The 26,784-nt window shown below is 48.8% G+C and overlaps 1 protein-coding gene across 7 annotated transcripts in view; it reads left to right on the top strand.

The window, feature by feature from the left end:
- RGS9 (regulator of G protein signaling 9) overlaps window positions 1-26,784 on the top strand; it is a 112,645-nt gene that overhangs the window by 5,072 nt on the left and 80,789 nt on the right. For 2 of the 7 annotated variants that reach the window (XM_074343528.1, XM_074343527.1), the window contains 3 exons: window positions 12,145-12,222; window positions 12,645-18,981; window positions 19,433-19,658. The gene's annotated coding sequence lies outside the window, so the exon portion shown is untranslated. Of the gene's footprint in view, window positions 1-12,144; window positions 18,982-19,432; window positions 19,684-26,398; window positions 26,502-26,784 lie in introns of those variants that run through there. The other 5 variants (XM_074343529.1, XM_074343530.1, XM_074343532.1 and 2 more) reach the window with 5 other exon arrangements.

Here is a 26,784-nt window from a genome sequence, read left to right as displayed (position 1 = left end):
GCATTTATGGGCAGTCTATTTATATAACACTAAACACAAGGCTTTTCTTGTAAATCTGAGATCCTTTCCGGGAAACAAAATATCCTGTTCAGTTTCTATTTTCCCTTACAGCTTTTAAAGATGAGGAATACTTTTTAATGTTTAATTGCCTGTAAGTGGCAGTAATGGGTAAATGTTCTTTAACGTAAGTTCTGTTTCTCCAAAGTTTAAGTCTGCAAAGTCTCAATTGATTCTTGTGTCTTAAAATCCTCTGCTCCCAGTCCAGCCGCTTCAGTTTTCTTTTCCTTGGAACATGGGCTAGCTGACTGCGACCTGTTGCTACCAGGAACCACACCCCTGGCTAGCTGGCCAGCCAGGTGGTGTCACTTGTCAGGACCTATACACCTAGCCTTTGCCTCTGTATAAATGCCGGGATGACTTAACCATCAAGCAGTAAGGGCTCATCCAGGGGCACAGAGAAATGGTCCCCGTGGCCTTGGTCAGACGGTGGCAGCCTGGCTTCCCGGAGCAAATAGTGTCATCAGCGCATCTGTCTCCAAAGCCCTGCGTCAGCCACTAAGGCAAAGAAGAGCTAGCACCTGGCGGGATTCAGGGGGAGGTACCAGCTGCTGAGTCAGAATCACAGAATCAGAGGTCTAGGGAAGATGAGTAATGGCCGCAGAGGGTCTAATCTAGCTTTAGTTACTAGCTTTCTCCCAGCTGTTGGGGGGGTCATGTCAGGCCCACCCAGGAGAAGATGGCGAAGAAATAAAAGCCAAGAGAAGCGGTTCCTTGTGTGTCAAGCGATTTTGCACTGTGATTGCTTTTTTTTTTTTTTTTTTTTTTTTTGCTAATAAACACAATGGTAATAGGAAAAACAGCCTTAAGCAGTGACTTGAAGTCATCTGCTTTTCTGGCTAGACCCTACGAAGCATATCAAGATTGCTTGCTAGTCGTGGTGTTTCCCGGAGAGGGAATGGAGTCCGGGCGTGGGAACTTGGGGAGAACCGAGTTAACGTATCTGCGCCTTGCCTTTCATATCTGTAAAACGGGAGCATTTGTACATAAAGTTACGTCCTGAGGATTAAATGATAGAACAAATGCACTCTATCTCCGTCCATAAATGAGAGGTCTGGTTTTAGATTATTTGAGGACAGAGCTACCAAACTTCTTTAAAACCCTTTGGAAGGTTTAGCTGTACTGTCCTGGTCAGAACATGCTCCCATGTACTTTCTGAGCCCTTCCTTCTGTGGTTTAAACACCTCTCTTCTCTTTCCTGTGTGCAGATTCACTCACGGCAGTTGGTGTGTCCCCAGAAAGGGTCTGCTGATACAAGAGTGAGAAAAATACATGTGTGATAGGGGTTGTCCTCCAAATCTGAGCTCTGATGAAGGGCAGGGTTTATTTGTTCCCACCAGCACAGGGAGCACGGGGAATCACCCCAACCAGAGAGCTGAGGTTCGAGTGGAGATGCTGGCACAGTGCATTAAGAGCATGGCCTTTGTTCTCTAATCTGTAAAGTGGGTTTAACAATCTAAGTATTTGGGGGGAATTATGTAAAATGACAGAGCAGGCTTTTAGTCAATGTCACCACGTTTCCTTTTGTCAAAAGTATTTGCTTGTCCAATTGATGAACCAGTATCTGTCCATGGGAACGACAGGATGCCTCAGCCCACGTGCCCATGCTCTGTGCACTCTCCTGCCAACAGCCTCCATTGAACAACCCTTGAGCCTACAGGTGGTGCACCAGTGGTGCAGTCACCCCTTAGGACAGACTCACACTCAGGGAAGCGGATTTGGCCTGCTTGAATCAGGAACTCTGGGCTCCTGGCTACCTGGCATTTGGCTAGGGGGAAGCATGGGCTGGGGGGGGGGGTCCCTTGGCCTTGGCCTGGAGTAGGGACAGCACTAGAAGAGGGCCAGGGTAGGACCCTCTAAAGCATAGGTTGGTGGTGGGGGCTTCTCTTGCCTGGAGTTAGGGCAGTACTGGCTGGGAGGGTGTGATAACACCTAAATTGCCCCCATTTTACAGACATGGGGCCCAAACTAGACCTCAGAAGTGTCCAGCTACCCAGGCTCTTGAAGTGGATCCCAGTAGGGGAAACTTGTGACTGTTCGGCTGAAACACTGTATTTAAGTCATTCATTAGCCAGTCCCTTGCTGGGGACTTTTGTGCCCCTCTAGTAAAAGCCTGCCAGTTTCTCGGGCATCACTGTCCTTCCCAAGGCCACCCTGGGCACTAAGTCAATGAGCACTTACTAGAAGAGCAGACACATAATGTGTTGTGGACCGAACCTCAGTCATCCCCTCACCCTGGATTTCTGCTCAGGACCTCAGGGGAAGCGAAGGAAGCTACCCCAAGAAGTTAAACCCAGCTGCAAGAAGAAGTGGGGTCCTGGGGCACAACCTCAAGCAGGATGTGAAGCCCTTAAGCAAAGCTCATCCTCTGCAATTTGGGAGCTCTGTATGTGCTGTTTGGAAGGCAGAAAGCGCCAGGTGCTCAGACATGAACATAAAAGATGAACACCTATTGCTTTAGGCGCATTTCTCTCTAAGAAGAGATTCAGCAGGTCACAGAGACACTTGGCTAATTTGCTTTAACAATTAAGGAATTGGGGTTGGGGGGCTATTTAACTCCCCCTGGGACAGACATGACCCAATAGACTCACCAGGAAAAGCAAAATGAGTTCTAATGTACCTCCATTTATGTCTTGGGCCCCCAAAAGATATGTCCCTCCATGGCCCTATTCTTAGTTATTTAAACTTCTCCATAAATGAGGGAACAAATAATAGTAGCAGGCACCTTAGCAATAGCCAGGGACTAAGAGGTGTTTCTGAACAGCCTTCCCTCCTTCTCCCAGCGTAATCCTCTCATGGAATACTAGCATTGTCTTAGGGAGACTTTCTTTTGACAAATGACTCTCTTGGTGGATGTTATGCGCATCTCAACAGCACCAGCCATTTTCTGGTTTGCCCGGCAGTGGTAGAACCCACAGTTCTCCCTGATTTGCTCCTCAGGCCGTCTTCCCCTGCCTCAGATCCTTTCCTTCCCCTGCTCCCTCTCCTGCCCTGACCTCCCCACCACCACCCTGCCCCAGCCCCATCCTTTCCTTCCTTCCTTCCTTCCTTCCTTCCTTCCTTCCTTCCTTCCTTCCTTCCTTCCCCTTGTCCCCCCTGGTCTGGTCAAGGTACCTGGCCTCTGAGGTCCTGCAGCATTTTCGCTTCTTGCATCCCAGCACTGATCACCCTGGACTGTCCTTGTCCCCTCCCTCACCCGCCCGCTGCACCAGAACGTGGGCCTCTGAGGCAGGGATACAGCCAGCTTACCCTGTCCCTTTCGCGGCTGGTATGTCATATTGTACGTGTGTGTGATTTACGTGGGTGTGCACCATCTGCTACTCTCAAGTTGTTTTGCTGCAATTTCTGATGGCTGCCAGCTGGATTTGCAGCACCCTGGGACTGGAGGGACGTGTGCAGTGACTCGAGGGACTTCTGGCTCAGCCCCACTTGTCTGAACCAGAGTCTTGGATGGTGCTGTACCCTCTGCTAACATGCAGTGGCGGGATAACACCCTCTTATGGGTTATTAAGTGACTTGAACCAGCTGAAGGGTGTGTGTGGGGTGGGATGATTGGGGCACACCATCACACACCATCACACACATCAATCAAGAAGCCTGCCCACGGTGGGGCGAGCAGGACAGCGAAGTTCGCCTGGGTGGGCCAGGGAAAACTAGAACTTACTTCTCAACAGCTGCCCATCCCTATCAGGCAGGCGCTGGGGTCGCCAAGAGCAGCAGCGAGAGACACGCAGGGCTGGGTTCAAATCCCAGCTCTGCTACCTCACGTACCTACCATGAGTGTCCTGGCAAAAACCACCGAAACTCTAAGCGTCATGTTTGTTATCTGAGAAATGGAGCTAAGGATGCCCACACTTCACTGGGCTCCTGAGAGGACCAAGTATGATGATAACATATAAAGAAACCGGCGAAGTGCCTGCCCAAGATAGGGGGTCAGATAATGGTAGCATTTGCTGCTAGGCCCTGGGGATTGAAAGTGGTAATGATTTTGCTGTGTAATTATAATGATTAAAAAAATGCAAAGTTGTGTATGCTAAGCTTTAAATGTACTATACTGATCATTGCTTCAGGCACCTAGAGTTTTGAGCATGGCTGTTTAATAAAAAATGTAATGCAAGCCATATACGTAATTTTAAATTTTCTAGTAGCTATGTTAGGGAAAAAAAGGTGAAATTGATTTTAACAATGTAGTTTATTGAACCCAATATATCAAAAGTATCATTTCAACATGTAATCAATAAATATAAAGATTATTACAGAGATGGCTTACATTTTTCTTTTTTTTTTTTTGAACTAAGTGTTCAAAATCCAGTGTGTATTTTTTACAGTTGCAGTAAATGCTACATTTTCATTGAAGATATCTGGTCTGTGTTTAGGTTTCATAAAATTTACAGTTGAAAAAATAGAATCACAACCCCAGATTGTCCCAAACATACTTAAAAGTTCCACAATACCTAAGTCGAGTATCAGTCTTTACATTTAAATTAATTAAAATGTAAATAAAATTTAAAATTAAGTTCCTCAGTGTCACTAGCCACATTTTAAGTGCTCAACAGCTCCTTGGAGCTGGTGGCTATTTCCTGGGCCGGTCCATGGGATGGGGACAAAATCCTGGAATGATTGGTTCTGAGGAAAGATGTGAGGAAGGGCATTCCATGCAGGTGGAATGAGATTGGGCATGCGCCTGTCACATGCATGGGACAATGTGGGAGCCAGTTGGATAAGAACCAAACAGTTGAGGTTAAAGAGGCATGGTGGAGTCAGATTGGAAAGGGGTGGGATCCCAGGTTATGAAGTCAAGATTTTATTCTGTTGCTAAACAAGAACCACTGTAATATTTTTGAGCAGGGAGTGGACTCCACGTGCACCATTTTAGGATGATCCCCCTGGTGCTGGTACCCATGAGGGAAGGAGTGAGGCAAGACAGCAGCCAGGAAGAGCAGCTTGGAGGTGGCTTCAGTAATTCAGGTGTGCACTGATAGTACCTGGCTAGTGTGAGAATGCATAGAACCATCTGGAGAATTCTGGAAAACAAGGAGTCTCTTTAGGATGAGGGCAAGGACAGAGGCTCAGAGGGTGGGAGGCTTGGGGACTGCATGTTTGGGAGACTGGGCTGACACTGAAAGGTTTAAGGAACCAGAGTGCTTCTGCCTGTCAGAAAGCAACTCCCTTAAGACAGATGGCTGAACCCAGGTCTAGAAGACTGTTTCTTTTATGGATTTTATTTTAAGCAAATGTATAATTTATAACATCCACTCCACCCTCTGAATCACACGGTGGACCCTGGACTTTGCCCAGAGTCTTAGCGATTGTGAAAGACACTCCTTAATTCTAGAGAACTCCCTGAGGTGCTGGATCCAGGCTGAATTAAAGACTTCAGAAGTGGGAGGAAAAGTCTAGGCTACAACCATTCCCTGGCTAGTTGTTTCCATACCCCTAAAACCTTCCCTGGGGAAAAGCATTCCTTCTAACGTGAGAATTCGGGCTTCACTGTGTTGAAAGGAGGAAGGCTCTGTTGGAAAGGAGGCCCTCCCTCCCTCCACACCACCCTGGGCTCCTCTCATCCTCCAGTGGCCTGAGTCACTGCAATCGCCAGTCTCCTCCTGTGGATGGTCCAGGGCAAAAGCAAGCCTGCTGGGGCTGCTGGCACACAGTGAGGGACTGACTTATGGATGGCGAAACAAGGCCAGCAACACATCATCTGGATGGGTGAGGAGTGCCTGCTTGGGCCAGGCACTGTGCTACATGCTACAGGGCATAAAGGGGAATGAGTCTACCAGGTGTTTACAGTGGGTGAGGACAACCAGCCATTACAGTGCTGGGTTGGGAGCAGGGACAGCTGCCCAGAGCCAGGAGAATTTGAGCATGTCAGCTGGCCTGAGAGCTTGGGGTGGGGCCACTCTGAAGGCAGGTGGGAGGTATTCGAGTTGAGTTTTGGAAGAAGAGAAGGGGAAGAGGGGGAATGGGAATGAGGGCATTCTGGGCTGGGGAATAACATTCAGATGAAGATTAAGAGGCATGGAATAATAATGGAATAATGAGATTATGCTGGTGGTGGTTGTCTGTGTGTGCTCGCTGTGTGCTAGGCACTGTCCAAGGGCTTCTCGTCTCTCAGCTTTGTCCCCCTTTTCCAGCTGGGGAAACTGAAGCTCTGAGCTGTAAAGGGCACTCATCAAGGTCACACTCAGGGGGTGATGCTGATGCGAATCCAGAAGTGCCTGACTCACGCCAGCTGTCTCAGCAGCACGGTGCACTCCAGGGACTGCGAACCATTCAATGTCCCATTGGGAGCATGTGAGGACCCCACACTGATTTACAAACTTTAGGTTTTATTATCATCTCAATGAGTAGACCTAACTGGAGGAGTTGAATAGGTAGTTCTGTGCATGGCACGAAGGTGATAGGTAAGTGACCATCGTGGACTTGCCCATCACTGGAGTGTCTGGTGTCAGGGTGGCCCTTGCCCCGGGCATGTCCATGTCCGAGCAGCTTTGAACTCACTGGCTGGGTGGGTCTGGGCAGGCACTTCCTCCTGGCGCTGGCTGGGCACCAGATGTGGGTTTTTCTAGGTCAGGCGGGTCTATCTTCAGCTGCCCGAGGATGCAGTTTGTGTAAACTGCAGACATCACCCGAGTGCTGTGTAAACACAGACTATCTCCCGCTCCAGTGTTTCCTCTGGGAAGGCTTCTCCTCCAACTGAGATGCTTGATTCTAATTGTCTTATCAACTTGAGCTTCCTACCCTGATATAAGGAAGCTATTAAATTCTGTTTCCTGGTGTTGCCTGGACCTCCCCCGGGCATGCTCACATTGAAGTGAATGTCTCTTAGAGGAGGCTATTTTTCACCTTTGAAAATTCTTTAGCCTCAAATCCCCCACATCAAACAAGCCTGCAGGCATTTTGAAAATGTGTTTAGCCAAAGCCTTATGCCCTTAACGTTTGCTTCCTACTCCAGCTAGTTTCAGCACGTTCACTTGGCTTTGGGGACTTTCTCTGTGCCGGCCCAGGCTGCCTCTTGTACCCTATTTCTGGACTTCTTTTCCAACCCAATGTCAGTCTCCCTTTTACTATCCCTCTTATAAGTCCTGTTCACACCTTTTAAACTTTTCCTCAAACTTGCCCTTCTGAGGATGAAAGTCCTACCCTCTCTCTCCAAGTGCTATGGAAATACGGAATGTGAGAAGGAAATGGTGACGGACTTCCCTCAAGATCAAGCTATACAAAAAATCCATCTGTACCCTGAGCACACTAACCTTCATTTCTCTCCCTCTCATCTGAACTCCCACGGAACTCAGAGCCCCTGCCACACCCTGTAGGACTTGTGGTTGTCCCCCTCCAGGATGACCTCCACTGGACCTCTCCTCCTGGAATTCACACCCTCCCCAGGTGAACAGGGCCAACCCCCATAACTACTAGATTATTGTGGCACAACAAAAATAATAAAAGACTCTGTGGCTTCCACCTAGCTCTCTTGGATTGTTCAGCAGGGAGGAAGCCAGCTGCCATATTGGAGGGTGCTCAAGCAGCCCCATGGAGGGGTCCACGTGGAAAAGAACTGAGGCCTATGGCCAACGGCCGGCGCCAGCTTGCCAGACACCCGAGTGAGCCCGTCTGGGAAGCAGATCCTCGTCAAGCCCCAGGCAATCTCTTGTCTGTAGCCTCTTAAGAGATCCTGAGCTAGAACCCGGCAGCTGTGAGTTGCTGCCAAATTCCTGGCCCCAAGGAAATCATGTGAGATAATAAATGTTTATTGTTGTATTAAGTGGCGAAGTTTTGGGGTGATCTGTTATGCAGCAATAAAAATCAAATTCAGAACTTAAAAATAAAAAATGATAATCATCATCATCCTAAGAGCAATTGACATTACTGAGTGCTATTAACAATGTAGTCAACAATAATAATTACAGCCATGAACACCGACCAAAGTGCCAGAAACTGTTCCAAATGCTTCACACATAATCTATTCAAGCCTCGTACGTGGTGCTATTGAAACAGGTGTTGTGATTGCTATCATTCCCATTTTACTTTTAAGGAAACTGAGCCAGAGAGAAGTTGAGTGACAGCATGTCCGGGGCACATGGCTCGGATGTAGCGGAGCTGGGATGGGAACAGCTGTATGAGTTTCCCAGGGCTGCCACAACAAAGTGCCAACACTGGGTGGCTTAAAGCAGCAGAAAGGCCTTGTCTCTGTCCTGGAGGCTACCAGTCCCGATTCAAGGTGCTGGCAGGGCCATGCTCTCTCTGACAGCTCTAGGGGAGAATCCTCCTTTCCTTCTTCTAGCTTCTGGTGTTTGCCGGCACCCCTTGTCACCCCTTGCTCATAGATGCACCTTCCTTCTGTCCAAATTTCCCCCTTTTCCAAATACACCAATCATACTGGATTAGGGTCCACCTGACCTCATTTAGTGTGATTTTCTCTATACAGACCCAACTTCCCAACAATGTCACATTCTCAAGTACCAGGTGTCGGGACTTGGATGTATCTTTTGCAGGGGACACAATTCAACTCGTATCACTAGTCTCACCAGGCTATTCTTGGCAAGCCCCATAGTCAAGGAGAAAGAGACAGGGAGAGAGAGAGAGACAGACAGAATGAAGCAGGGTTAAGGAGGAGATAGTAGAAAACAGACTCAAGAACACACACAGCTGGAGGTGGTGGCCTTGAACCAGAGAAATGACGCCTTCTCTGAGAGGAGTGAATGAAGATGAGTTTGTGTGGGGATGGGTTTGTCAAGGTCAAGGCTGCAAGCAGCTTTGCCAAGTGAATGCCATGTTGCTTACAAAGAACAAAGAGGGTGGAGGTTTGGTCAGGGACTTGGGAAGAGGGCTAATGTGTGGGTGAGCTGCAGAGGAATCTGCCAAGTTCAAAGTGGGGATGTGTGTCCTCTTTTTTTTCTTTTTTTAGATTTCAGATATAAGTGGTATCATATGGTATTTTTCTTTCTTTCTGGCTTACTTAGAATGACGATCTCTAGGTCCATCCAGATTGCTGCAAATAGCATTATTTTATTCTTTTTTATGGCTGAATAGTACTCCATTGTATAAATATACCACAACTTCTTTATCCAGTCATCTGTCGATGGACATTTAGGTTGTTTTCATGTCTTGGCTATTGTATATAGTGCTGCTGTGAACACTGGGGTGCATGTGTCTTTTCAAATTAGAGTTCAGTCCAGATAAATGCCTAGGGGTGGGATTGTTGGATCATATGGTATGTTTATTTTTAGTTAGGACCCATATTAGACGGTAACCCTGGGATTGTCCTGATGGAGTCTGACAGTTAGGTTTTCCTCCAGGTTCTTACTCGCTTGCATATAAAATCACCCCTCGCCTGGGGGGTTTGAGGGGAAGTCTGCTGGTGGGGTGGGAGGCGGAGAAGCTCTTGAGAAGTTAGTTCATATGACTGATGTGGAGTCCAGGCGAATGAGGAGGGCCTAATGAACAAGAGGCTGAAGGGCTGGGCCCTGGCACTGAGAGGGGAGTGAGCACTGGAGGGACTGGAAGCCGGCTCCCAGGGCCAGGAGCTAGAATCCAGGTTTTGAAGGCAGCATATTTCTGGGTGAGGACAAGGTCTAGGGTGTGGCTCTGGGGGGTGGAGTGGGTGGCTGAAGTGAAGGGGCAGCAGAGGACCTTGGGGGTCATGAGATTATGAAGTGTGATGGGTCATGCAGGGGGACTCTGAAGTCACCAAGATGAGGACAAGACACTGAACACAGGGAAAAACTTGGAGGCCGCTACCTGGATGGGTGGAGGGGGCAAGGCTGGGTGGTGTGAGCCCGAGGGGAGCTGGGCTTTTAGCATCTGAGTAGGGGCATGTCCGAAGAAGCTAGAAGTCTCTGCTCTGGTCTTGGGCAAGGCAGGTAGGGGAGCTGCTAGGGAGATAGTGTTCTCAGGGCTGCTGAGTTTCAAGGAGAAGTTCTGGGGGGACAGAGGACAGTTTGTTTAGGAAGTGGGTTGGATGGGGAGGGAGGGTGGGGAGACTGTGTGATGCGGGGGCAGGGTGAAGGGTATGAGGAAGTTGTCCCAGCCCCCCTGCTGTACCCCTGGGGACGCTTGCAGTCCACAGGGGACATGGAGCCCCTGCGAGCTGTGTGTCACAAGCAGGCACGGAACCAGCACCAGAGCAGAGGAAGGAAGCCTGGCTCTGACTGGGGCCCAGGGAGATGGTCCGGAAGCAGGGCATCAGGGCTGCAGCAACGGTCAATGATGTGGTGGGAAATTCAGGCAGAGGAGGTAAGAGCCAAAGGCAGGTTCAACATGTGCCCAGGAAAAAGCCAGTCCCTGGAAATGACTAGAGAAGAAGGTGTTAGGGAGCAGCAATGACTGGAAAATTAGCTTAGACCTGGGCCAGCCTTGGAATGCCAGGAGGAGGGGCACCATCTTCTCCTGGAAGGCCATTGCGAGCCACAGAAGATTTTTTTTTTCCACAGAACATCTTTGAGGAAGGGATGCTAGCCATCCTCATGGAAGATAAATTCTCTGTGCTTATAAAAGAGTTAAAAACAAAACGTTTGGTGTCTGCAGGGCATCCTTGGCTTTGTACCTAGAAAAGCTGCCTACCCAAGAAGAGAGAGGAGGCAAAAGGGCAGGGCTCCAGCTTCCAAGGCCAAGGTGCCGGCTAATGTTACTGGGGAAAGAGAGAGGAGAGGGAAGGAGAGGGGAAGGAGAGAGAGAGAGGCAGTGTTCAGACCCACATGGCGAGCGAAGAGAAGTAAGAGTGAGGGAGACGGGGTTTGAAACTCCCTGTTGACATAAAGAAAGTGAAACTGGTGGATGTTAAACAAAATCCTCGCAGGTGCTTGTTTTCATTTCCTTCTCCTGGATCCGTCATCTTCCTGAACCCTTCCAGATGTCGCTGTTCCCAGGAAAATCAGCGGCAGAAAGCAGTGGGGTGGCAACTTTGGAAAGTCCCTCACTTGGGAAAGTCACAGTTGGACAGACACACTTGCTCCTGTTCCCCCATCTGCTCCTCAGGGAAAAAAATTATCTGCTGGAAGCAGAAGGAGGGGCTGGGGGTCCAGGAAGGCTAAGCTGGAGCCTATCGTGGGAACACCAGGGACAGCAAAACCCCAGGGGGAGATCTCTGTGGCCAGTGTCCCTGAGGGCCATCAGCTGGTATCCAGTGGGGCCGAGGGAGCCCAGGGCTTGGGAGGGAGTTTGGAGTGTGGACTCTGGAAACCACCTCACTGGGGTGAAATCTCAGCTCTCCACCTACCATTCAAGGCTACATGATATGGGCTAGTTATTGTAAGACTCTTTGACTCAGTTTCCCCGTCTGTAAAATGGGGCTCAGAACTGTAGCTTCCCCTTAAGGATGTTGTGAGAATTCAGTGAGTGAAAGGTGTCAGGGCTCAGCACCCTGCAGACACCCAGGAAAGGTGGGGGTACTCTCCTTGGCTTCATCTGTGGTGCCCCAGGGAGACCTGGCAAAGCAAAGAGGCCCTGGGACAAGGTGGAGGCGGCTAGGGCAGGGCTGGGTTCCACCGCGTGGGTGAGGGCATCTTTGATGCCCCATTCTGGAGCGGTGCCCTCAGCCGTCTTCACTCATGGGTGAGGGGTGGTGTCTGCAAGGGTAGATATACCTGTCTTGAGCGCCTGCCACTCGGAATTCAGCTTGGGGTGTCTAAGCTCAGAGGGGCCAAGCACTAAAACTGCCCCACCACCTGGACCACTGCGGGCACCCTTAGAGCCCCTTCACTCTGCCTGAATTAGATGGGCTGAGCACAGAAATGGCACTTTTTCTTCTGATAAAGACCAAGTGGGAGAACTGAGCTCAGTCTGAGGGTCACATGGGCCTGCAGAAGCCAGAACGAGGCAGCATCTCTCACCTGACCCAGGGCAGGGCTTCGCAGGGCAGGTGCTGCAGAAGCCATGCAGCCTGCAGGATGCTCAGTGCTTAGGAGGAAAGGGGCCGGCGGCAGTTCTTCCAAATTTGCCCATCAGATGAGTCACCCCACCTCCTCTAGGACAGAATGAGTAAAGGGGCGGAGCCAGGATGGGCCTATTGGGGTGTGGGTGGGGCAGGCTGGAGGAAGGAAACATGGGGAGGGGAGGGAAGCCGTCTCCATCCATATCTTTATTCCACAGACGTTGACGCCACACTTCATGTCGGTGCTGCAGTGCGGGGCGGAGGTGACTCTGCGGACTTTGGAGCTGGGCTGCTAGGTTGGCATCCTCTCTCTGCTACTTCCTAGTTCTGTGCCAGGTCCCACGGGGCCTCCTCTCACCTGAACAGTGGGGACGGTATCCAGTACCCCCTCAGGGGGAAGTCTTTGAAACGCTCACACCAGCGCCTAGCTCATACCAGGGTGGCACGGTGAGCTTTGTTATCATTCTTACTATCTGAAAGGCCTCCGGGGTGGGGTTGAGGGGGTTCCAGCACTCCAGGAACAAAAGGGCCCTTGTGCCACCTTACATAAAGTGATTGCAACTACATGTCTGTGCCTTGAAAGGCAGCAAAGTCAACAGACAGTGGGGCCTCTCTCAGGGGCTGAAGCCGAACAGACAGAAACTGAGGCTCCTGGGGCCACGTGGCCCCTCATTTCTGTTCTTGGGGAGTCTTTCTGAGTCTCTATCTTCTCTCATAGATCAATCGAAAGCCTGCTGCACCCCAGGCATGATGCCAAGTGCTGGAAATAGCACATGAACAAGAGAATTGAGTCCTTGCCCTCACAGGGCTGACTGTCCAGTTAGGAAGACAGACAGACAGTACTGAGAGAATCACGGAAGAATCAACCATGTTGTAGCATGTGCCAGAAATTCCTTCCTTTTTGAAGGCTGAATAATATTCCATTGTATGTCTTGACCACATTTTATTTATCCGCTCACCCATCAGTGGACACTTGGGTTGCTTCCACCTTTGGGCTACTGTGGCTGAAGCTGCTGTGAACATGGGTGTGTAAATCCAACCTTTCCCTTTTACAATTGAACGTGGCCCCATTAGATGGTGTCATGGTCACCCAGACAAGAAGTGCTGGCAGCTCTGGCACATCCCTTTCCCTCCTATGTTCCATTTCAAGTCGCTCAAGTCTCCCCCAATTGGATATTATCAAATGTTTAAAAATTTGCTTTTCTCTATTTCTAAATTTTTAGGAGTGAGTGTATATTTATAGTGGAAAAAAGAGACTTGTAAAAGCAAAGACATCAACCTTATTAAGCAGAATCCACCTGACTCCTGTTTAAGGGAGGGATAGTATGGTGTCTTCTGGGGGACAGAGGATGGGACAGTATGGTCATATTTGCCTTTGATGGTTTCTAGCAAGTGTTTCTGGGAAATTTCTGCCCCAGACTCATTGCAGGAACTCTACTCCTTAGAAGGGAAAGGATGGAGGGGGAAGATCCCTCATAACAGGGTGACATACTGGAGGTGACGAGGAGCTCTTACTTAGAGCAGATCATCCTGTGTGAATTCCCTGAAGTCCTAGCACCCAGCTGCATGCCTACGTTCCTACCCATTTCCCCCTCCCTCACTTACACACTCACCCACCTCACCTGGAAAGTATGGAGGTGCAGGGAGGAGAGAGGAGATCTCTGCTTGCAGGAATGAGACATACTTTTACTTCCCAGCTGGTCAATTTAGATGGACAGATGTGATCTAATCAATTGTCCTCTAAAGAACGCAAGATTGTTTATTAAACTCAAATATATTTTCACCACACTATTCTCCCGTATCTTGGGCTAAAATAAAGCAATGTAGGTTAAACAAATATTTGGATAAATAGAGTTACTCATCTTGAAGATTTTTGAGATTGCTTATTTTTCCTTTTCTCCTGATCTCGTCCAATTCATCAAACCATCTCCCACTCATTACTCAAATATAATTTAATTTATTTATATCTCAAGTCATTCCAAAAATGAGTTGTTGTGGCTTACCAAAAGACAAAAACTCAGATAACAAAACAGATAATATATAAGCTCAAATAGGAAAACAGATTGGAGAGAAAATTAAAAATCAAATGTTCACAGCAGGTGCTCCAAGGGAGCCTTATGCTAGATTTGAAGTGTTCTGTTGATCAGGATGAAAAAGGAAACTTGATACTCATCTCTCTCGATGGGGGAAAAGGCTACACTGCGATTTTATTTTTCAGGGGAGACTCAGTTTTTCCTGGTCCTAAACCTGGAAAGAAATTTCTCTTATGGTACATGGTAGACAGCTAGAATGGACACTATCTTGACAACAGTTTTGGGTCAACTCAGAATTTTTCCAAAAAGAAACTCACATGGCTTGTTGCTATAATGACTTCTGGTAATAGCTGGAAACCCTAACACTGAAGTTTTACCCAGAGATGCTGATACAGGGCGGGCATTTGAAAGCACACCAGGTGAAGCTCTGACTGGCCAACATTTCTGGATGTGAATGCTGTTTTTCTAATGTATTAGCCATTTTTTTTTTTTGGCATCTTTGTTTGAAAATGTAAACGTTATGTCATCAATGTTGTTATCTAAATCATTATGATTTTTCCATCAGATGTAATTTTGGGTCAAGCCAGTGACATGCAGCTGGAGACCTATCTCTGTAATTAAGCAGGAATTGGGGATATGGTCATTCAGACATGCATCCACTTAAGTTAGTTCTCATCTGAACTATTTATTTATTCATATCATGTCTCTTTTCACAACTGGGGCAAGGAGGCATACAAGAGATGCATAAAATAAAATGGTTAACTATAGTGACAAATCAGGATAAGGAAAACAAATTAAATATGGAGTCAAGACCAGGGCAGGTATAAGGTTAGGGTGGACAGACTGAGGATATATGATGGCAATAAAGTCCTACTGTTGCCATGACTTGGTTGCAAATTTGCTTTGGGCTCTAGAGTAGGGGGCAATGTTCACTTTTTTCCCCTCTGGTCCACAAATGTCTTGCTGAAACACAACTATACTGTATTTCCATCAGTCCCCTAATCTGTAGCCCATTACTTCCACGAAAAAGTAACCAAAGATGATGCAATTTGCTCTTTGCCAACAAGCCCTGCACCCTGGGGCCTTCACTTCCATTTCTAAGAGTTCTTGGGGGTATCCCTGCCTCTCTCTGTGATGCTGATCCAGTCTCATTTCTACCCCAGGCTTTTACTGCCTGCTCAGAGTGTGTCTTCCGCCTAACTTTAGCTCACCAGTGATTTTGCCCCGTCATGGATCTGATTCCACCTTGCGGCTTCTTTTCACATCTGGCCACATCCACCAGCCAGTTCAAGTGATTATCTCCAAGAGGGGTAACCTGGTGGGCCCACTTCATCATTTTACATCTAGCCATGTTACAGGCTGTTGGCCAGTCTGTGGACCGGTGGCCTGGGTCAGGTACTCCAGTGTCCCTGGTCCAGGTAGCCATGGCTCACGTCACATGGTCCAAAATGTGAACTAGTGAGTATGGAGGGAGCTGTGGCTGAAACCTTTTTCCATGCAACGTGGTTTAAGTCCGGGAAGCAATCAAAGACTTCACGTGTTCATCTGGGAGAGAGAGTGAGCGTGAGCGTGGGAAAGCCAGGTGCTCTCTTGCCTCGCTTGCATCGGTTTAAAAAATAAAGACCTCTGTCTTTCTGAACATCCTTTCTGGGTTGTTCAAACCATTCTCTCCGGTGTATGTTAGAGACTTTGGGGAGCCCTGCAGTCAACAATCCCTCTTAAATGTAAAGCAGATGTATTGCTGAATGTATTTCACTAGAACCTCCTCCCCACTTTTTATTTTTAATGTCATATTGATTTGTAGTCTGTGGAACAGGTCTTTTTAGACCTTTGTCACTAGACTGAGGTCAGCATGGGCATTACCTGGCAGCTTGTTAGAAATGCAGAATCTCAGTCTCACCCCAACCTGCTGAATTGGAACCTACATTTTAACAAGATCCCCAGGGGACTAGTATATGCATTAAAGTTTGAGAAGGGCGACTTGTAGAGCAAACTTTGGGAAACACTGAACAACCCTGACCAGGGGTTGAGGCTCCAAGAAATGATACGTCATCCCTGAAGTCCCCCAGTGGGTCAGCAATAGACCAGAATCCAGATGTCCTGAGTCCTAGTCATACTCTCTTTCTGCTACCCCATGATGTCTCCCTCATCTTCCTAGGAGATGAGGAAGCTCAATTAGATCACTGTTAGAGTAATAAATTGTCAGGTGATCAGGGTGACCCATAGGAGTTATCATCCAAGCATCGTCACTTCTGAGAGGACATCATGAACTACTTTTGGACAACCAGTGACACAAAGTGACACAGGTGGTCACTCTATACCCTGAAGTTCTTTTCTAGTTTGCAGAGACCTCTCACATCTGTTAACTAATTTAAACAGCAGAAATACCCAATGACTAGATGATCTTAAAGTTCTAAATTTTCAATAAAATCTGATTCTCAAGTAAATACACACACACACATACAGTCTCATAATAGATAAATCACTGTCTAACCTAATTAAGAAAAAAGAGAGAAATCACAAATCAACAAAATAAGAGAATGGGGAAATAATTCTCCAAGATACAAGATGCACACACATTTGAAACGATTCTGATATTATTTTGCTTAACCCACTCCAATAAATTTGGAAACCTGGGAGAAATGAGTGGTTTCCTGCTGTCTGTCATGCACCGTCTCAGTGGCCTCGCTGGGGCTGGGACTCCTGGCTTTGCACCAAGTCATTCCCCTATGAGTCAACCAGACCTCAGCGTTTGGTTTCTGAAACTGTTATTCCAGCATTTTAACTCAGAGCTGAGGTGTCTGGGCAGCTTGGCAGGAACTTGGCTCTTCTGCTGGGATGGGAACCAGATCATCCGAAGAGCTGTTTGCAGATTGCACCTCCTATGGCAAATGCCCACCTGCCCTCTTCTAGCATTATCTGCCACTCTCCAGCTGCCCTGCTCTAGAATGAAAAACAGGCATGTCCCTGATCCTGAGACTCCTGTGAGACCTGGGAGGTCTCATCCTGTCGGAGATTGGTTGGTTCTCGCCCCTCCTTTTACAGATGAAGAAACTGAGAACAAGGGGAAGAAAGTAACTGTTAAGACCACTTTCATTCATTTTGTGCTGTCTATTGATACTAAACTATTGATACTATTAATAACAGTAACAATTGACATCTATTGGTTGTTTACTCTGTTATCCCCCCCCCTTTTTTTTTTTACCTCTACAAGTGATTTCTTAGGCTTTAACTGAGTACCTCCTGCGTGCCATTCACAGTACTAGCGTTTCAGTCAGTTTGGGCTGCTATGACAAAATACCATCAGCTGGGTGGCTTATACATTACAGAGATGTTGTTTTTCACGGTTCTGGAGGCCAGAAGTCTGAGATCAGGATGCCAGCATGGTTGGATTGGTGAGAACCCTCTTCTGGGTTGCAGACTGCCTGCTTCTCACCGTGTACTCACATGTCTGAAAGAGAGCAAGCTAGCACTCTGGCCTGTTCTTGTAAGGGCACTAATTCCATCTGTGGGGGCTCCACCCTCACAACTTAATTATCTCCTAAAGGCCCCACCTCCAGATCATCACATGTTTAGCAGGAGAGCAATACCTGCTACATGATTTGTGAGGCTGAGGGCAAAATGAAAATGTGGGGCCCTGTATTCACAATTATTAAAAATTTGAAGACAGTGTCAGCAGAGCATTAGACCCAGCTTGGGGCCCTGTGTGACTACACAGGCTGCACACCCATGAAACCAGCCTGCAGGAGGGAGCTCTCACCAGATGTTTTTTTTTTTTTTCATTGTCTCCCCTTAATAACTTTATTGTGTAGGCAGTCATGGTGTCATTCCCATTTTACAGAAACCGAAGCACAGAGGGGTTAAGTAACTTGCCCGAAGTCACACTTGGTTAATCAGTAAGCAGCAGATTTGAGATTTGATCCCAAGTCATCTGACTCCGGAGCCTACATGCTTGCCTCCATTTACTACTCCAAGAGTTCTCATGTTATTCTGAGATGATATATATCTCAGACTAGGAGTGCAACGGAGCCACTAGGCATGGTAATTTTTAAGAGTCCCAAGAGACGTAAGAGAAACTATGGTTTACCCGACATTCGCCACATGTCAATTATGGTTCTAAGTGCTTTTACGTGTATTAGCTCAGTAATCTTAAACCCCAAACCAACCCCCCCCCCAAAAAAAAAACCCACAAGGAGGGTGCAGCATCCTCATTGGTAAGATGGGGAGAGTGAAGCAAAGAAAGTTTGACTTGCTTGAGATCCCACAGCAAGTGGCTATCCGGGGTTCAGAGCCAGCCTACCTGACAGGTGAGCAGCAGTCTTCACTGTCAGCCACACCCCACTGTCAGTTAACTGGGTTATTCATTCCGTCCTCACAGCACCTGACAGACAGGTGTCCTTTCCCAGCCACTCACTTGCTTTTCTCCAGTGAGAGGAGGAAATCGACGCTCAGAAACTTTAAGCAACTTGCTAAGGCCCATCCAGGGAGCTGGTGGCAGGCTAGCCAGGGGTCCAAAGCCCATGGTGTACTGTTTTCACTCCCTCGGGCTTTCGTGCTGCGGTCCAAGGGGCGCTGTCTGCGACAGAGCCTCCCACTCGCGGGTCCCGGACACTCGGGTCTCACCTGAGGCTCCGCGGGGACCGGGCAGGGACGGACACCGCCCCCTGGCGGCAGATGGGCGCAAGCGCAGCGCACGCTCTGGCCCCCGCGGCTCGGCTCGCTGATTGGCTGGCGCGGATTCCAGCTGCTTCCGGGGGGCGCGAGCCGCGCGAGTCAAGGGGCCCCGCAGGCAGCAGCCGCCCCGCCCCGCCCGCGCCCTCCCGCCCCGCCGCCCCCCGCCCGCCCCCCGGGGGACGCCAGCGCGAGTGCGGGCCACGCCGGCTCGCTCTCCCTGTCCCTCTCTTTCCGGAGCTTTTCCTTTCTCTCCCGCCTGTGTTCTGGGTCTGAATTCATCCAGGGTCCAGGATGACAATCCGACACCAAGGCCAGCAGTACAGGCCGAGGATGGCATTTCTGCAGAAGGTGAGCGTGGTGCCGTGGCCTGGGCCCGGGGAGGTGCGCAGGGACCCAACTCTGGGAAGTGTCGGCGCAGATGCTGGGTGGCTCGCAGCGTGTGGGCAGGAGTGGAGGCCACTGCTTTGTGGTATTAATAACAACGGTATCAGTTTAAGTTCCCAAGCTGCCTGTTGGTGGTGAAGAATCAGCCCTGCGTGGGCAGAATATTGGAGGGTGAAGAGCCTGTTAGCAGAAGCTTCCTGCCCACTCGGGCCGGACTGTTCTACACGCTACACTCTTGCTCCCAGAGGCCCCCAGTAACCCCAGTGACCCACATGGGTAACCTGCACAGGAATGCGCCCTGTATTGCCCTCCTTTCTTTCCCTGGCTCACTTCCCCGACCATTTATCATGCTTCTGGGCATCAATCCTCCCACCAATACTCTGAGATAAGTTTGATTATTAACCCCATTTTACAGGTAAGGAAACTGAAGCTAGTAAGGACCAAAACTGGAAGAACTGTCCGCCGCCAGATACAGCGAAGCTGGAAAGGTGCTTCCGACTTTGCTGCAGGAGTAGCGGAGGCACCCAGGAGGAGAGGGCCCCGGGTCTGAAACTGAAGGATGCCGCATCCGGGCTTCCGCTGGGCCCAGAAGAGGCAGAAGGAAGACCTAAGCGGCGGGCTCGGCGTTTGCCAGAGCAGAGGTGTGTGCGGGTCTGGTGTGTCCAGGCAAGTTGTTCCCGGTTGCTGAGGTTTTTATATACAAGGAGAGTGTGAGTTCGGACAGGCAGGCAAGAGCGGATCATAACAATCTCCCAAGCCTTTCAAAGGTGGTCCTAATTTTTCCCAAAAGAAGCCACCGAGAAATTTGGAGCAGAAGAGTAATGTGGTCAGATTCACATTCAAAAGACCACTCTGATGTGAGCGACAGGAATGGATGGTGTGTCTTCTTTTCCTTGAGCTTAGAGAGTTCACTCAGGGTACTCCTGTGTCCACTACAACTCCAGCTGCCAAGGAAATGACGGGCTTGTGACAGAGCCAGGGAGAAAGGTGCTGGTCAGAGGGGCCCTTCTTTCTGCTGTGGCTCCCATGCCGCCATCTCAGGCCAGTGTAGCCCTCAGTTAGACGTGCCCACCAGCCACGCCACGGCCCTGCCTCTGATTTCTGTTGCCTGGTGACTGGCACCCACCACGGAGGGATCCTGGGCTTGTTTACGATGCGGCAGAAAGATGTGGTGCATCCACAGACCAGAGCTTTATCTGAGCCTAGTTAGCCGATGACACACAGCCGTCTGAGAGCATGGCCAGGCCAGGCAGCCTGCTGTGGCCTGCAGCCCCCTCAGTTCCAGCCTGTCATCTCCTATGTCCCGGCCACCCTGACCATCTAGGGGTGAGGTGGAAAAAAACTTGCTCCAGCCCCCTGAGATGCTTTCCTCTTAACTTAGGGAAACCGTAGGTCCTGGGCAAGGACTGCAGAGAGTCGCCATCTAATGAGGCTTGGGCTGACTTAGAATTGCTGGTGGTGTCATTTATACATTTCTTCACGCAACAGTCATTCATGGAGCAACTACTGTGGGTCAGACGTCGTTAGACACTGGGGTGACAAAGACATTGGAGACCTGGTCCCTGTCCTCAGGTGGCTTCTAGTCTAGTAGTGGGACGCAGTCACATACACTAGCCTGAGGGCACATCACAGGTGCCATGGCAGATACCTGGAGGGTGGAGGTCATGCCTGGGTGAATAGAATATCACGAAAGGATTCTGGAAGATTCGGTGGTGGTTGAGCTGGGACTTGGAGGATGTGAGGGGGTTCGTGAAGCAGGTGGGACATAGGCAGAGGGCCAGGGTGCAGAGGAGGGGTGCGCACGTGGTTGTGGACCTCCAGTTGTTGATTGGAGCCCGGTGTGATGGCCAGCAGGCAATTCTGCTTCTAGAGGGAGGCGCTGGAGGACTGGAGAGTGCTTCTCAGTGGTTATTGAGAATGTCACAAAAAATGGGGACTTGGTGAGGCTTGAATGCAGCTCAGGGGGCACATGGGACTTGGGCAGTTGGACTGTGGATGGCAGTGCTGTAGCTGGGACACAAGCCCCTACTGGGAAAGAAAGAGCAATGATTTGGGGTCACTGTTTACAGCTCTGCACAGCAAAGGATGTGATAAGTATCGTCTGCAGGGAGCCCTCTCTGGCCTATAGGAGCAGCAGCTCCTTGAGACGTCATGGAGAGCGACATGGGGGGACAGGGTGTCCCAGCCATTGCTTCTGATACTTTTAGTGTCTGGATTCCTAAATGCATGGTGTTGTACCTCCATCAGCTGGATTCTGAGACTGGAGACGCTTGGCCTGTTCTGGGGTCCGATGGGCCAACGATGACATCTTGTTAGAGCCGGAAGCTGTGGTCTGGTCAAGTGTGTGTGTGTGTGGGGGGGGAGGGTGACAGTGAGGATAGGGGCTGGGGGTCTTCCCTGTGTCTTCTGGAAGGAGACCCTCAGGAGGGATGCACACAGAACACAAAGATGATGGGAGCTGGAGCAGCCTTTCTGGGGAGCTTCAAAGGCAAGGCAGATTTTCTATTGTTGGTGGACAGAGTTTCTGCTCAACACAGGAAGATGGCCAGGATTGCCTCTCTGAGACCCCAGGAGTCAGTCTTTTTTTTTTTTTTTTTTTTTTGCACTTTAGATTTATTATAACCTTCTTTAAAGAACCACTTAAGTGAATTTATAGAGGAAAATTACTCAATATCCTCACGGGAAGACTCTTGTCTGAGTGCATTCAGGCTGCTATAACCAAATACCGCAGACTGGACAGCTTGTAAAGAACAGAAATGTATCTCTCCCAGTCCTGGGGGCTGGAAGTCTGAGATCAGGGTTCCAGCAAGCATGACTGGACTCTGGTGGGAGCCCCCTTCCCAGTCACAGATGTCTGGCCATGTCCTCTCGTGGTAGAAGAAGGGATCAGGGATCTCTCCAGGTCTCTTTTGTAAGGGCACTAATCTCATTCATGGGGGTCCCCCCTTAGTGACCTAATCCCCTCCCACAGACCCCACCTCCTATTGTATCACCTTGGGGGTTAGGTTTCAACATATGAATCTGGTGAGGGGTGGACACAAACATTCGGATCACAGCAGCTCCCTGAAAACATACACGGCGCACACACGGTCCCCTCTTCTGGGCAAACCCTTTGTGCAAAGGGGGACCTCCCTGCTGGAAAGAAATTTGCCTCTGTTGTGTTCTTGAAAATAGCTCTTATTATTCTCCTCTGAAGGGTTTCAAATTCTTCACAGATTGGTTTTTTTTTTTAACACAGAGGGAAAGGAATGAACCTGCTGACATTGTTTATCAGAGAAATTTGCATTTCTTTTTTTTAAACACTTTTATTGTGGTATGATTCCTGTATAGGAAGCTACACATACTTCAGATGTATAATGTGATGAATTTTGATAGATGTAGACACCAAAAATTTACATTTCTAACTGACCAAGCAGATAAAACGCCTCCATCCACTGTTAAGTCCCCCTGATTCCCTGCTAAGAAGGTGGTGGCTTCACCCAGTGAAGGTCAGACAGTCTATTCAGGAAAAGTTATGTATAACCTGCAAAGTTATGAGTGAAAGGAGGGAGCTTTTAGCCCTGTCTTCAGAAGTGAGCATAACGGGGTCTGTGTGTGTGTGTGTGTGTGTGTGTGTGTGTGTGTGTTAGGGAAGGAGGGACAGCTGGCTGCTGCAGGAAGGAGTGACTCCTGCAGCCTCTGGCTCCTCTGTCCCCTGACTGTGTCCAGGAAAAGCAGGCCACCCTCTGCCACCCTACCCCGGGGTGGGGGGTCTCTTTGCTTCCCTCTCTGCTGTGGGTCACTCGGCTGACCCAGTGAAACCTCCTGACATCTCAGAAGGCCGAGCCCTGCAGCTCCAAATGGAGCCTAAATGAATAGTTTCTGTTCCAGAGCATTTCTAGGAGCCGAGAAAGCGTCTGTGCAGACGGGGCTTGCAGTCAGTCTTGCTCAAGGAGCCCCGGCCAGTCTCGCACCGGCTGAGCGGCTGGCGCTGTGCCCGGAGCGGCCTGACCTTGCACCTGACCTCCGCCCTCTCTCAGGATTGTGGTCCTGCTGCAAATGCTGGTTTAGCAACAGATCAAAATAGGAAACCCCAGCCCTCAGCATTGATTTAGGACCTGGTCTGTCCCACACTGCTTCCCTCATTGGGAAGGTGGGAGTTTTCCAGCTTCAGGAGCTGGTGGAATGGGGGGTGGCAGGTAAAGTTTCTCCAGTTCAGGGCTCCCTTGCACGATGCTTCCCCTCCAAGGAAGCCAGGTCCGTATGCACCTCCTTCTCTGCCTGCCCATACCATATGCTCCCTTCAAAGTCCACTTCCTCCAGGAAGCATTCCTTGACTGTCCAGAAGATCTCTGCTTCCTTCGGGCTCCTGTGCAGTTTGGATCTGTGCAATCCACCTGGGACACGCATTATCCTGTGCTGTGTTAATCTCTACCTGTCTGCGTACTTTGCTGCCTCAGCATCCGGAGAACGAAGATTGTGTTGTTTATTGGTAGCAATCATAGAATTGGACCCACAAGAAGCATTCAGTTAAATCTTTCTGGATTGGGTTCTCTTTGAGCGTTTGAGTGTTTCTTCCATAGCCTTATTCATTGATCTCTAAAGGACATGATGTGACAATAACTTCTGGCACTGCCACTCCCACCCCAGCTGTCACTGTTCCTCTATTCCCTTAGAGATGACATAGCAATATTTTCATTTGACCTTCACAACTACTTTTTTAAATGGAGTGGATATTACATTTGCCCAACCCAGTGGATGAAAATACTGGGGCTCAGAGAGGTTAAATGACTGGCCTAGGGCCACACAGCTGACCTAGAAAGCGTCCCTGAGGCTGGGAAGACCAGTGTCCCATTCAGGCCACAGATACCTTCATGCCTGTGAAAGGACTTTGTGAACTAAGGGTTTCTACAGTGTTTACATAGAATTAGATGAACTGTGGGAAAATAGCCAGATTGAAGCAGTGGAATTAAGAGGGAGAAGTCGGTTTGGATGGCTCTGGATTTGGTTGGCAGGAGTCAGGGCATTGGGTGCATCTGAGGGGCCCTCTGGGTGGAAGTGGCTGTGAGGAGGGCGGGAAGGCCTGGGGCACCCGGCGAGGAGAGACCTTTGTTCCGACTGTGGCTGTCTGCACACACCCTGCTATTTCTTGCCCTGTCCCTCTGCTTATGCTGTGCCCTCAACCCTGGCTCCCTTTCCTCACTCCCCAGAGCTTGGGGCTGTATTTCTGGTCGTCCCCTAGACATTTCTGTGTGCGTGGTCCAGCCACAGGGCGCAAACTCAAGTCTTCCTCTTCCAAAACAGGCCGCTGCTTTTGTGTTTCCTGTGTTGAGTACTGATGCCACCATTTGCTTGACAGGGAGGCTGGAAACCTGGCACTCACGTTCTCTTCCCCTCACCAAAGCATATCCCGTCGCCAAGGACAAGCCTCCAGTGCTCCCAGTCTCCATCCTCTCTTGTCCTCACTGCTACTGCCTGAACTGTCACCATCACCAGCTCTGTGGGTTCCTACATCTGCTCACTCTTCTCTTTGTCACCTTCTGTTACCTTATGAAACAAGGCAAGCGACGACGGCGTTCCTCCCTGACAGCTTCCACTTGCCTGTTGTAAAGCAGTGAATTGTGTCTCCCCGCCCCGCCCCCCGATTCATGTGCTGAAGCCCTCACACCCAGCATCTCAGACTGGGACTGCAGTCCGAGATTGTCTTAGTCTGTTCAGGCTGCTGTAACAGGGTACTGACACTCTGGGTGGCTTCAACAAAAGAAATTTTTCTCATAATTCTGGAAGCTGGGAAGTTCAAGGTCAAGATGCCAGCAAGGTAAGTTTCATTCTGAGGCATCTCTGTGTCCTCACAGGACCCCTTTGAGGATTCCCAGGAAGAGAGGGAGAGAGCAGGCTCTCTGGTGTCTCTTCTTATAAGCATTAATCCTCTCAGATCAAGGCCCCATCCTTATGGCCTCATTTAATCTTAATTACTTCCTCGGGGCCCCACCTCTAAGTATAGTCACGTTGGGTGTTAGGGCTTCAACGTATGAATTTGGGGAAGACACAAACAGGAAGTCCTTAACAGAGATAAAGCCTTTCAAAAGATGATTAGGGTGAAATGATGCCATTAGGTTGGGCCCTACTCCAATTTGACTCTTGTCCTTATGAGAAAAGATTAAGACACATGAAGAAACACCAGGGGCATGTGGGCAGAGGGATGGCCATCCGCACACCAAGGGGAGAGGCCTCAGGAGAAACCAGCCCTGCTGGCGCCCTGATCTTGGACCTGTGAGAAAATAAATTTCTGATGTCTAAGCCACCAGCCTGTGCTATTTTGTTATGGCAGCTGGAGCAAACTAATACGCCTATGGAATGACCTTCGAGGCCAGCTGGGTCCTAAGTCTCTTTGCTCTTCTTGTGCACATAAGCATTTTTAATCCTCTCATGCCTTTGCATGTGTTAGCTCTTCATTCTGAAATGCCCCTTTCCTCTGTGGCAGAGGCAAAAAAACTCTCACAAATTTTCCGTGTGTTGTCGCAGAATGAATAGGCTCCAAGCAGAAGTGATGTGTGTGGCTTCCAGGCTGAAAGCACTGAAAGGCATGTGTGAATGCTCCACATTTTGGTGCCTTCCCTGCGTATTGATTATGAAGGCATGTGATGCAAGGAGGGACCATGGACGGCAGCAGCCTGTATCCCTGAAGCCTGACATTGAGGGTGTGCCCCAGACACTGCCCACTTGAACTAGCATTTGCATAAGAGAAATAAATCTTTGTTGTGTTAAACCTTTTGTTACGGCAGCATAACCCAGCCTGTCCTGACTAATACACTCTCATATTCTGCTGGTTAAATTTTTTATCTTATAAGTTCCAGTTTAAATGCTACTTCTTAAAAGCCTTCTAGAGCCAACCCACCTTCAGTTAAAAGAATCTCTTTCCTTTGCACATCCACAGTATGTGTAACTTACGTCAGTTTGACCCTTAATGCTTAGTGTTACAGTTAGTTATGCACGTGTAGAATCAGTGACACAGAATGAGTAAGAGTATGAATTCGGGAACCAGACTGACTAGGTTCACATCTTAGCCCCGCCATTTATTAGAGGGGGACTTCTGATGAGTTACTTAATCTTTTTTTTTCATTTTTCAGTTTTATTAGGTAAAATTGATAGTTTGACTGCACATATACAATATATTGCATGTAAATACATATATACAATATACTGCACATGTATTTTTTAAATTTACATATGTGTACTGTTCATTGTTTCTAAGAACAGTTTGGATCTTTAGTTTTGAGTTACTTAATCTTCCAGGACCTTGACTCATATTTGTTTTTCTAGGACCTGCCAGAGTGCCTGTTACAATAATTAATTGTTCAGTAGTACCTGCAGGCCAGCCTCCTTCTGTTCTGTCTTGCAGATTGAAGCATCAGTAAAAGACATGGAGAATCAGAGATGGGGGTCAAAGTGCAAAGCCAGAGGGTCCTATAATCAGGGGCCCTTGCGCCTGTGGCTCAGACCAGGTATGAAACAAGACTGTAGTTTTCTCCTAGAAACTGGAGGGATAGGACTCAGAGGGAGGAATCTGATCTTACTTCTTAAAACCACTTTCCCTGAGGTCATCATTTTTATGTGTGTCAAGATGGTTTATGATTTTATTCTTTTCCTACTAATATGATGACTTACTTTGATTGATTTTAGAATATTGAATCCCTCTTGCATTCCTGGAATAAACCCTAGCTGAATGCTTGATTTCATTTGCTAATAATTTATTTAGGGTTTTGCTTCTATATTCATGAGTAAAGG

The sequence above is a fragment of the Camelus bactrianus genome, chromosome 16 (genome assembly GCF_048773025.1).
Source record: "Camelus bactrianus isolate YW-2024 breed Bactrian camel chromosome 16, ASM4877302v1, whole genome shotgun sequence".
In the NCBI taxonomy this organism is placed as follows: Eukaryota; Metazoa; Chordata; class Mammalia; order Artiodactyla; family Camelidae; genus Camelus; species Camelus bactrianus.
The sequence above is the reverse complement of the archived record's forward strand: the minus strand, read 5'-3'. Positions and strand labels throughout refer to the sequence as shown.